The sequence below is a fragment of the Ascaphus truei genome, chromosome 4 (assembly GCF_040206685.1).
Source record: "Ascaphus truei isolate aAscTru1 chromosome 4, aAscTru1.hap1, whole genome shotgun sequence".
NCBI lineage: Eukaryota > Metazoa > Chordata > Amphibia > Anura > Ascaphidae > Ascaphus > Ascaphus truei.
Window position 1 is genome coordinate 421974116 of NC_134486.1, and position 11806 is coordinate 421985921.

Genomic DNA, 11806 nt, shown 5'->3' on the forward strand with positions numbered 1-11806 from the left:
CCCTGTGGGCACGGTATGACAGCACGGTGCCCCTGGGTCCCTGTGGGCATGGTATGACAGCACGGTGTCCCTGGGTCCCTGTGGGCACGGTATGACAGCTCGGTGTCCCTGGGTCCCTGTGGGCACGGTATGACAGCACGGTGTCCCTGTGGGCACGGTATGACAGCACAGTGTCCCTGTGGGCACGGTATGACAGCACAGTGTCCCTGTGAGCACGGTATGACAGCACGGTGTCCCTGGGTCCCTGTGGGCACGGTATGACAGCACGGTGTCCCTGTGGGCACGGTATGACAGCACGGTGTCCCTGGGTCCCTGTGGGCACGGTATGACAGCACGGTGCCCCTGTGGGCACGGTATGACAGCACGGTTTCCCTGTGGGCACGGTATGACAGCACGGTGTCCCTGGGTCCCTGTGGGCACGGTATGACAGCACGGTGCCCCTGTGGGCACGGTATGACAGCACGGTGCCCCTGGGTCCCTGCGGGCACGGTATTACAGCACGGTGTCCCTGGGTCCCTGTGGGCACGGTATGACAGCACGGTGTCCCTGTGGGCACGGTATGACAGCACGGTGTCCCTGGGTCCCTGTGGGCACGGTATGACAGCACGGTGTCCCTGGGTCCCTGTGGGCACGGTATGACAGCACGGTGTCCCTGGGTCCCTGCGGGCACGGTATGACAGCACGGTGTCCCTGTGGGCACGGTATGACAGCACGGTGTCCCTGGGTCCCTGCGGGCACGGTATGACAGCACGGTGTCCCTGGGTCCCTGTGGGCACGGTATGACAGCACGGTGCCCCTGTGGGCACGGTATGACAGCACGGTGCCCCTGTGGGCACGGTATGACAGCACGGTGTCCCTGGGCCCCTGTGGGCACGGTATGACAGCACGGTGTCCCTGGGTCCCTGCGGGCATGGTATGACAGCACGGTGCCCCTGGGTCCCTGTGGGCACGGTATGACAGCACGGTGTCCCTGGGTCCCTGTGGGCACGGTATGACAGCACGGTGCCCCTGGGTCCCTGTGGGCACGGTATGACAGCACGGTGTCCCTGTGGGCACGGTATGACAGCACGGTGTCCCTGTGGGCACGGTATGACAGCACGGTGCCCCTGGGTCCCTGTGGGCATGGTATGACAGCACGGTGCCCCTGGGTCCCTGTGGGCACGGTATGACAGCACGGTGCCCCTGGGTCCCTGTGGGCACGGTATGACAGCACGGTGTCCCTTGGTCCCTGTGGGAACGGTATGACAGCACGGTGTCCCTGGGCCCCTGTGGGCACGGTATGACAGCACGGTGTCCCTGGGTCCCTGTGGGCACGGTATGACAGCACGGTGCCCCTGGGTCCCTGTGGGCACGGTATGACAGCACGGTGTCCCTGGGTCCCTGTGGGCACGGTATGACAGCACGGTGCCCCTGGGTCCCTGTGGGCACGGTATGACAGCACGGTGTCCCTGTGGGCACGGTATGACAGCACGGTGCCCCTGGGTCCCTGTGGGCACGGTATGACAGCACGGTGTCCCTGTGGGCACGGTATGACAGCACGGTGCCCCTGGGCCCCTGTGGGCACGGTATGACAGCACGGTGCCCCTGGGTCCCTGTGGGCACGGTATGACAGCACGGTGTCCCTGGGTCCCTGTGGGCACGGTATGACAGCACGGTGCCCCTGTGGGCACGGTATGACAGCACGGTGCCCCTGGGTCCCTGTGGGCACGGTATGACAGCACGGTGTCCCTGGGTCCCTGTGGGCACGGTATGACAGCACGGTGTCCCTGGGTCCCTGTGGGCACGGTATGACAGCACGGTGTCCCTGGGTCCCTGTGGGCACGGTATGACAGCACGGTGCCCCTGTGGGCACGGTATGACAGCACGGTGTCCCTGGGTCCCTGTGGGCACGGTATGACAGCACGGTGTCCCTGTGGGCACGGTATGACAGCACGGTGTCCCTGGGTCCCTGTGGGCACGGTATGACAGCACGGTGTCCCTGGGTCCCTGTGGGCACGGTATGACAGCACGGTGCCCCTGGGTCCCTGTGGGCACGGTATGACAGCACGATGCCCCTGTGGGCACGGTATGACAGCACGGTGTCCCTGGGTCCCTGTGGGCACGGTATGACAGCACGGTGCCCCTGGGTCCCTGTGGGCACGGTATGACAGCACGGTGTCCCTGGGTCCCTGTGGGCACGGTATGACAGCACGGTGCCCCTGGGTCCCTGTGGGCACGGTATGACAGCACGGTGTCCCTGTGGGCACGGTATGACAGCACGGTGCCCCTGGGTCCCTGTGGGCACGGTATGACAGCACGGTGCCCATGGGCCCCTGTGGGCACGGTATGACAGCCCGGTGCCCCTGGGTCCCTGTGGGCACGGTATGACAGCACGGTGTCCCTGGGTCCCTGTGGGCACGGTATGACAGCACGGTGTCCCTGGGTCCCTGTGGGCACGGTATGACAGCACGGTGCCCCTGGGTCCCTGTGGGCACGGTATGACAGCACGGTGCCCCTGGGTCCCTGTGGGCACGGTATGACAGCACGGTGTCCCTGGGTCCCTGTGGGCACGGTATGACAGCACGGTGTCCCTGGGTCCCTGTGGGCACGGTATGACAGCACGGTGTCCCTGGGTCCCTGCGGGCACGGTATGACAGCACGGTGTCCCTGGGTCCCTGTGGGCACGGTATGACAGCACGGTGCCCCTGTGGGCACGGTATGACAGCACGGTGTCCCTGGGTCCCTGTGGGCACGGTATGACAGCACGGTGTCCCTGTGGGCACGGTATGACAGCACGGTGTCCCTGGGTCCCTGTGGGCACGGTATGACAGCACGGTGTCCCTGGGTCCCTGTGGGCACGGTATGACAGCACGGTGCCCCTGTGGGCACGGTATGACAGCACGGTGCCCCTGTGGGCACGGTATGACAGCACGGTGTCCCTGGGTCCCTGTGGGCACGGTATGACAGCACGGTGTCCCTGTGGGCACGGTATGACAGCACGATGTCCCTGGGTCCCTGTGGGCACGGTATGACAGCACGGTGTCCCTGGGTCCCTGTGGGCACGGTATGACAGCACGGTGCCCCTGTGGGCACGGTATGACAGCACGGTGTCCCTGGGTCCCTGTGGGCACGGTATGACAGCACGGTGCCCCTGTGGGCACGGTATGACAGCACGGTGCCCCTGTGGGCACGGTATGACATCACGGTGCCCCTGGGTCCCTGTGGGCACGGTATGACAGCACGGTGCCCCTGGGTCCCTGTGGGCACGGTATGACAGCACGGTGCCCTGGGTCCCTGTGGGCACGGTATGACAGCACGGTGTCCCTGGGTCCCTGTGGGCACGGTATGACAGCACGGTGTCCCTGGGTCCCTGTGGGCACAGTATGACAGCACGGTGCCCTGGGTCCCTGTGGGCACGGTATGACAGCACGGTGTCCCTGGGTCCCTGTGGGCACGGTATGACAGCACGGTGTCCCTGTGGGCACGGTATGACAGCACGGTGTCCCTGTGGGCACGGTATGACAGCACGGTGCCCCTGGGCCCCTGTGGGCACGGTATGACAGCACGGTGTCCCTGTGGGCACGGTATGACAGCACGGTGCCCCTGTGGGCACGGTATGACAGCACGGTGTCCCTGGGTCCCTGTGGGCACGTTATGACAGCACGGTGTCCCTGGGACCCTGTGGGCACGGTATGACAGCACGGTGTCCCTGTGGGCACGGTATGACAGCACGGTGCCCCTGGGTCCCTGTGGGCATGGTATGACAGCACGGTGCCCCTGTGTCCCTGTGGGCACGGTATGACAGCACGGTATGACAGCACGGTGTCCCTGGGTCCCTGTGGGCACGGTATGACAGCACGGTGCCCCTGGGTCCCTGTGGGCACGGTATGACAGCACGGTGTCCCTGGGTCCCTGTGGGCACGGTATGACAGCACGGTGTCCCTGGGTCCCTGTGGGCACGGTATGACAGCACGGTGTCCCTGGGTCCCTGTGGGCACGGTATGACAGCACGGTGTCTCTGGGTCCCTGTGGGCACGGTATGACAGCACGGTGTCCCTGTGGGCACTGTATGACAGCACGGTGCCCCTGGGTCCCTGTGGGCACGGTATGACAGCACGGTGTCCCTGTGGGCACGGTATGACAGCACGGTGTCCCTGGGTCCCTGTGGGCACGGTATGACAGCACGGTGTCCCTGGGTCCCTGTGGGCACGGTTATGACAGCACGGTGTCCTGGGCCTTGCTGGGCACGGTATGACAACACGATGCCCCTGGGTCCCTGTGGGCACGGTATGACAGCACGGTGCCCCTGTGTCCCTGTGGGCACGGTATGACAGCACGGTGCCCCTGGGTCCCTGTGGGCACGGTATGACAGCACGGTGCCCCTGGGTCCCTGTGGGCACGGTATGACAGCACGGTGTCCCTGTGGGCACGGTATGACAGCACGGTGCCCCTGGGTCCCTGTGGGCACGGTATGACAGCACGGTGCCCCTGGGCACCTGTGGGCACGGTATGACAGCCCGGTGCCCCTGGGTCCCTGTGGGCACGGTATGACAGCACGGTGTCCCTGGGTCCCTGTGGGCACGGTATGACAGCACGGTGTCCCTGGGTCCCTGTGGGCACGGTATGACAGCACAGTGTCCCTGGGTCCCTGTGGGCACGGTATGACAGCACGGTGCCCTGGCTCCCTGTGGGGACGGTATGACAGCACGGTGCCCCTGGGTCCCTGTGGGCACGGTATGACAGCACGGTGCCCCTGGGTCCTGTGGGCACGGTATGACAGCACGGTGTCCCTGTGGGCACGGTATGACAGCACGGTGTCCCTGTGGGCACGGTATGACAGCACGGTGTCCCTGGGTCCCTGTGGGCACGGTATGACAGCACGGTGTCCCTGGTCCCTGTGGGCACGGTATGACAGCACGGTGTCCCTGTGGGCACGGTATGACAGCACGGTGTCCCTGGGTCCCTGTGGGCACGGTATGACAGCACGGTATGACAGCACGGTGTCCCTGGGTCCCTGTGGGCATGGTATGACAGCACGGTGTCCCTGGGTCCCTGTGGGCACGGTATGACAGCACGGTGTCCCTGGGTCCCTGTGGGCACGGTATGACAGCACGGTGTCCCTGGGTCCCTGTGGGCACGGTATGACAGCACGGTGTCCCTGGGTCCCTGTGGGCACGGTATGACAGCACGGTGTCCCTGGGTCCCTGTGGGCACGGTATGACAGCACGGTGTCCCTGGGTCCCTGTGGGCACGGTATGACAGCACGGTGCCCCTGTGGGCACGGTATAACAGCACGGTGCCCCTGTGGGCACGGTATGACAGCACGGTGTCCCTGTGGGCACGGTATGACAGCACGGTGTCCCTGGGCCCCTGTGGGCACGGTATGACAGCACGGTGTCCCTGGGCCCCTGCGGGCACGGTATGACAGCACGGTGCCCCTGGGTCCCTGCGGGCACGGTATGACAGCACGGTGCCCCTGGGTCCCTGTGGGCACGGTATGACAGCACGGTGTCCCTGGGTCCCTGTGGGCACGGTATGACAGCACGGTGTCCCTGGGTCCCTGTGGGCACGGTATGACAGCACGGTGTCCCTGGGTCACTGTTGACAGCACGGTATGACAGCACGGTGTCCCTGGGTCCCTGTGGGCACGGTATGACAGCACGGTGCCCCTGGGTCCCTGTGGGCACGGTATGACAGCACGGTGTCCCTGGGTCCCTGTGGGCACGGTATGACAGCACGGTGTCCCTGGGTCCCTGTGGGCACGGTATGACAGCACGGTGCCCCTGGGTTCCTGTGGGCACGGTATGACAGCACGGTGTCCCTGGGTCCCTGTGGGCACGGTATGACAGCACGGTGCCCCTGGGTCCCTGTGGGCACGGTATGACAGCACGGTGTCCCTGTGGGCACGGTATGACAGCACGGTGTCCCTGTGGGCACGGTATGACAGCACGGTGTCCCTGGGTCCCTGTGGGCACGGTATGACAGCACGGTGCCCCTGTGGGCACGGTATGACAGCACGGTGTCCCTGTGGGCACGGTATGACAGCACGGTGTCCCTGGGTCCCTGTGGGCAGGGTATGACAGCACGGTGTCCCTGTGGGCACGGTATGACAGCACGGTGCCCCAGGGTCCCTGTGGGCACGGTATGACAGAACGGTGTCCCTGGGTCCCTGTGGGCACGGTATGACAGCACGGTGTCCCTGGGTCCCTGTGGGCACGGTATGACAGCACGGTGTCCCTGGGTCCCTGTGGGCACGGTATGACAGCACGGTGTCCCTGGGTCCCTGTGGGCACGGTATGACAGCACGGTGTCCCTGGGTCCCTGTGGGCACGGTATGACAGCACGATGTCCCTGGGTCCCTGTGGGCACGGTATGGCAGCACGATGTCCCTGGGTCCCTGTGGGCACGGTATGACAGCACGGTGCCCCTGTGGGCACGGTATGACAGCACGGTGCCCCTGGGTCCCTGTGGGCATGGTATGACAGCACGGTTCCCCTGGGTCCCTGCGGGCACGGTATGACAGCACGATGCCCCTGTGGGCACGGTATGGCAGCACGATGTCCCTGGGTCCCTGTGGGCACGGTATGACAGCACGGTGTCCCTGGGTCCCTGTGGGCACGGTATGACAGCACGGTGCCCCTGCGGGCACGGTATGACAGCACGGTGTCCCTGGGTCCCTGTGGGCACGGTATGACAGCACGGTGTCCCTGTGGGCACGGTATGACAGCACGGTGCCCCTGTGGGCACGGTATGACAGCACGGTTTCCCTGTGGGCACGGTATGGCAGCACGGTGTCCCTGGGTCCCTGTGGGCACGGTATGACAGCACGGTGTCCCTGGGTCCCTGTGGGCACGGTATGACAGCACGGTGCCCCTGGGTCCCTGTGGGCACGGTATGACAGCACGGTGTCCCTGGGTCCCTGTGGGCACGGTATGACAGCACGGTGCCCCTGGGTCCCTGTGGGCACGGTATGACAGCACGGTGTCCCTGGGTCCCTGTGGGCACGGTATGACAGCACGGTGCCCCTGTGGGCACGGTATGACAGCACGGTGCCCCTGTGGGCACGGTATGACAGCACGGTGTCCCTGGGTCCCTGTGGGCACGGTATGACAGCACGGTGCCCCTGGGTCCCTGTGGGCACGGTATGACAGCACTGGGTCCCTGTGGGCACGGTATGACAGCACGGTGCCCCTGGGTCCCTGTGGGCACGGTATGACAGCACGGTGTCCCTGGGTCCCTGTGGGCACGGTATGACAGCACGGTGCCCTGGGTCCCTGTGGGCACGGTATGACAGCACGGTGTCCCTGTGGGCACGGTATGACAGCACGGTGTCCCTGTGGGCACTGTATGACAGCACGGTGCCCCTGGGTCCCTGTGGGCACAGTATGACAGCACGGTGCCCCTGGGTCCCTGTGGGCACGGTATGACAGCACGGTGTCCCTGGGTCCCTGTGGGCACGGTATGACAGCACGGTGTCCCTGGGTCCCTGTGGGCATGGTATGACAGCACGGTGTCCCTGTGGGCACGGTATGACAGCACGGTGTCCCTGGGCCCCTGTGGGCACGGTATGACAGCACGGTGTCCCTGGGTCCCTGTGGGCACGGTTTGACAGCACGGTGCCCCTGTGGGCACGGTATGACAGCACGGTGCCCCTGTGGGCACGGTATGACAGCACGGTGTCCCTGGGCCCCTGTGGGCACGGTATGACAGCACGGTGCCCCTGTGGGCACGGTATGACAGCACGGTGTCCCTGGGTCCCTGTGGGCACGGTATGACAGCACGGTGTCCCTGGGTCCCTGTGGGCACGGTATGACAGCACGGTGTCCCTGGGTCCCTGTGGGCACGGTATGACAGCACGGTGTCCCTGGGTCCCTGTGGGCACGGTATGACAGCACGGTGTCCCTGGGTCCCTGTGGGCACGGTATGACAGCACGGTGTCCCTGGGTCCCTGTGGGCACGGTATGACAGCACGGTGTCCCTGGGTCCCTGTGGGCACGGTATGACAGCACGGTGTCTCTGGGTCCCTGTGGGCACGGTATGACAGCACGGTGTCCCTGTGGGCACGGTATGACAGCACGGTGCCCCTGGGTCCCTGTGGGCACGGTATGACAGCACGGTGCCCCTATGGGCACGTTATGACAGCACGGTGTCCCTGTGTCCCTGTGGGCACGGTATGACAGCACGGTGTCCCTGGGTCCCTGCGGGCACGGTATGACAGCACGGTGTCCCTGGGTCCCTGTGGGCACGGTATGACAGCACGGTGTCCCTGGGTCCCTGTGGGCACGGTATGACAGCACGGTGCCCCTGGGTCCCTGTGGGCACGGTATGACAGCACGGTGTCCCTGTGGGCACGGTATGACAGCACGGTGCACCTGGGTCCCTGTGGGCACGGTATGACAGCACGGTGCCCCTGTGGGCACGGTATGACAGCACGGTGTCCCTGGGTCCCTGTGGGCACGGTATGACAGCACGGTGTCCCTGGGTCCCTGTGGGCACGGTATGACAGCACGGTGCCCCTGGGTCGCTGTGGGCACGGTATGACAGCACGATGTCCCTGGGTCCCTGTGGGCACGGTATGACAGCACGATGTCCCTGGGTCCCTGTGGGCACGGTATGACAGCACGGTGTCCCTGTGGGCACGGTATGACAGCACGGTGTCCCTGGGTCCCTGTGGGCACGGTATGACAGCACGGTGCCCCTGTGGGCACGGTATGACAGCACGATGCCCCTGGGTCCCTGTGGGCACGGTATGACAGCACGGTGCCCCTGGGTCCCTGTGGGCACGGTATGACAGCACGGTGTCCCTGGGTCCCTGTGGGCACGGTATGACAGCACGGTGTCCCTGGGTCCCTGTGGGCACGGTATGACAGCACGGTGTCCCTGGGCCCCTGTGGGCACGGTATGACAGCACGGTGTCCCTGTGGGCACGGTATGACAGCACGGTGTCCCTGTGGGCACGGTATGACAGCACGGTGTCCCTGGGTCCCTGTGGGCACGGTATGACAGCACGGTGCCCCTGGGTCCCTGTGGGCACGGTATGACAGCACGGTGTCCCTGGGTCCCTGTGGGCACGTATGACAGCACGGTGTCCCTGGGTCCCTGTGGGCACGGTATGACAAGCACGGTGCCCCTGTGGGCACGGTATGAAAGCACGGTGTCCCTGGGTCCTCTGTGGGCACGGTATGACAGCACGGTGTCCCTGGGCCCCTGTGGGCACGGTATGACAGCACGGTGTCCCTGTGGGCACGGTATGACAGCACGGTGTCCCTGGGTCCCTGTGGGCACGGTATGACAGCACGGTGTCCCTGTGGGCACGGTATGGCAGCACGGTGCCCCTGGGTCCCTGTGGGCACGTATGACAGCACGGTGCCCCTGGGTCCCTGTGGGCACGGTATGACAGCACGGTGTCCCTGGGTCCCTGTGGGCACGGTATGACAGCACGTTGTCCCTGGGTCCCTGTGGGCACGGTATGACAGCACGATGCCCCTGTGGGCACGGTATGACAGCACGGTGCCCTGTGGGCACGGTATGACAGCACGGTGCCCCTGGGTCCCTGTGGGCACGGTATGACAGCACGATGCCCCTGTGGGCCACGGTATGACAGCACGATGCCCCTGTGGGCACGGTATGACAGCACGGTGCCCCTGGGTCCCTGTGGGCACGGTATGACAGCACGGTGTCCCTGGGTCCCTGTGGGCTCTGGTATGACAGCACGGTGTCCCTGTGGGCACGGTATATGACAGCACGGTGCCCCTGGGTCCCTGTGGGCACGGTAATGACAGCACGGTGTCCCTGGGTCCCTGCGGGCACGGTATGACAGCACGGTTGTCCCTGTGGGCACGGTATGGCAGCACGGTGTCCCTGGGTCCCTGTGGGCACGGTATGACAGCACGGTGTCCCTGTGGGCACGGTATGACAGCACGGTTGTCCCTGGGTCCCTGTGGGCACGGTATGACAGCACGGTGTCCCTGGGTCCCTGTGGGCACGGTATGACAGCACGGTGTCCCTGTGGGCACGGTAATGACAGCACGGTGTCCCTGTGGGCACGGTATGACAGCACGGTGTCCCTGGGTCCCTGCGGGCACGTATGACAGCACGGTGTCCCTGGGTCCCTGTGGGCACGGTATGACAGCACGGTGCCCCTGTGGGCACGGTATGACAGCACGGTGTCCCTGGGTCCCTGTGGGCACGGTATGACAGCACGGTGCCTGGGTCCCTGTGGGCACGGTATGACAGCACGATGCCCCTGTGGGCACGGTATGACAGCACGGTGCCCTGGGTCCCTGTGGGCACGGTATGACAGCACGGTGTCCCTGGGTCCCTGTGGGCACGGTATGACAGCACGGTGCCCCTGGGTCCCTGTGGGCACGGTATGACAGCACGGTGCCCCTGGGTCCCTGTGGGCACGGTATGGACAGCACGGTGTCCCTGGGTCCCTGTGGGCACGGTATGACAAGCACGGTGTCCCTGGGTCCCTGTGGGCACGGTATGACAGCACGGTGCCCCTGTGGGCACGGTATGACAGCACGGTGCCCCTGGGTCCCTGTGGGCACGGTATGACAGCACGGTGTCCCTGGGTCCCTGTGGGCACGGTATGACAGCACGGTATGACAGCACAGTGCCCCTGGGTCCCTGTGGGCACGGTATGACAGCACGATGCCCCTGTGGGCACGGTATGACAGCACGGTGTCCCTGGGTCCCTGTGGGCACGGTATGACAGCACGGTGTCCCTGGGTCCCTGTGGGCACGGTATGACAGCACGGTGTCCCTGGGTCCCTGTGGGCACGGTATGACAGCACGATGCCCCTGTGGGCACGGTATGACAGCACGGTGCCCCTGGGTCCCTGCGGGCACGGTATGACAGCACGGTGTCCCTGGGTCCCTGTGGGCACGGTATGACAGCACGATGTCCCTGGGTCCCTGTGGGCACGGTATAACAGCACGGTGCCCCTGGGTCCCTGTGGGCACGGTATGACAGCACGATGCCCCTGTGGGCACGGTATGACAGCACGGTGCCCCTGGGTCCCTGCGGGCACGGTATGACAGCACGGTGTCCCTGGGTCCCTGTGGGCACGGTATGACAGCACGATGTCCCTGGGTCCCTGTGGGCACGGTATGGCAGCACGGTATGACAGCACGGTGTCCCTGGGTCCCTGTGGGCACGGTATGACAGCACGGTGCCCCTGTGGGCACGGTATGACAGCACGGTGTCCCTGGGTCCCTGTGGGCACGGTATGACAGCACGGTGCCCCTGGGTCCCTGTGGGCACGGTATGACAGCACGGTATGACAGCACGGTGTCCCTGTGGGCACGGTATGACAGCACGGTGTCCCTGGGTCCCTGTGGGCACGGTATGACAGCACGGTGTCCCTGGGTCCCTGTGGGCACGGTATGACAGCACGGTGTCCCTGTGGGCACGGTATGACAGCACGGTGTCCCTGGGTCCCTGTGGGCACGGTATGACAGCACGGTGTCCCTGGGTCCCTGTGGGCACGGTATGACAGCACGGTGCCCCTGTGGGCACGGTATGACAGCACGGTGTCCCTGGGACCCTGTGGGCACGGTATGACAGCACGGTGTCCCTGGGTCCCTGTGGGCACGGTATGACAGCACGGTGTCCCTGTGGGCACGGTATGACAGCACGGTGTCCCTGGGTCCCTGTGGGCACGGTATGACAGCACGGTGCCCCTGGGACCATGTGGGGACGGTATGACAGCACGGTGCCCCTGGGTCCCTGTGGGCACGGTATGACAGCACGGTGTCCCTGGGTCCCTGTGGGCACGGTATGACAGCACGGTATGACAGCACGGTGTCCCTGGGTCCCTGT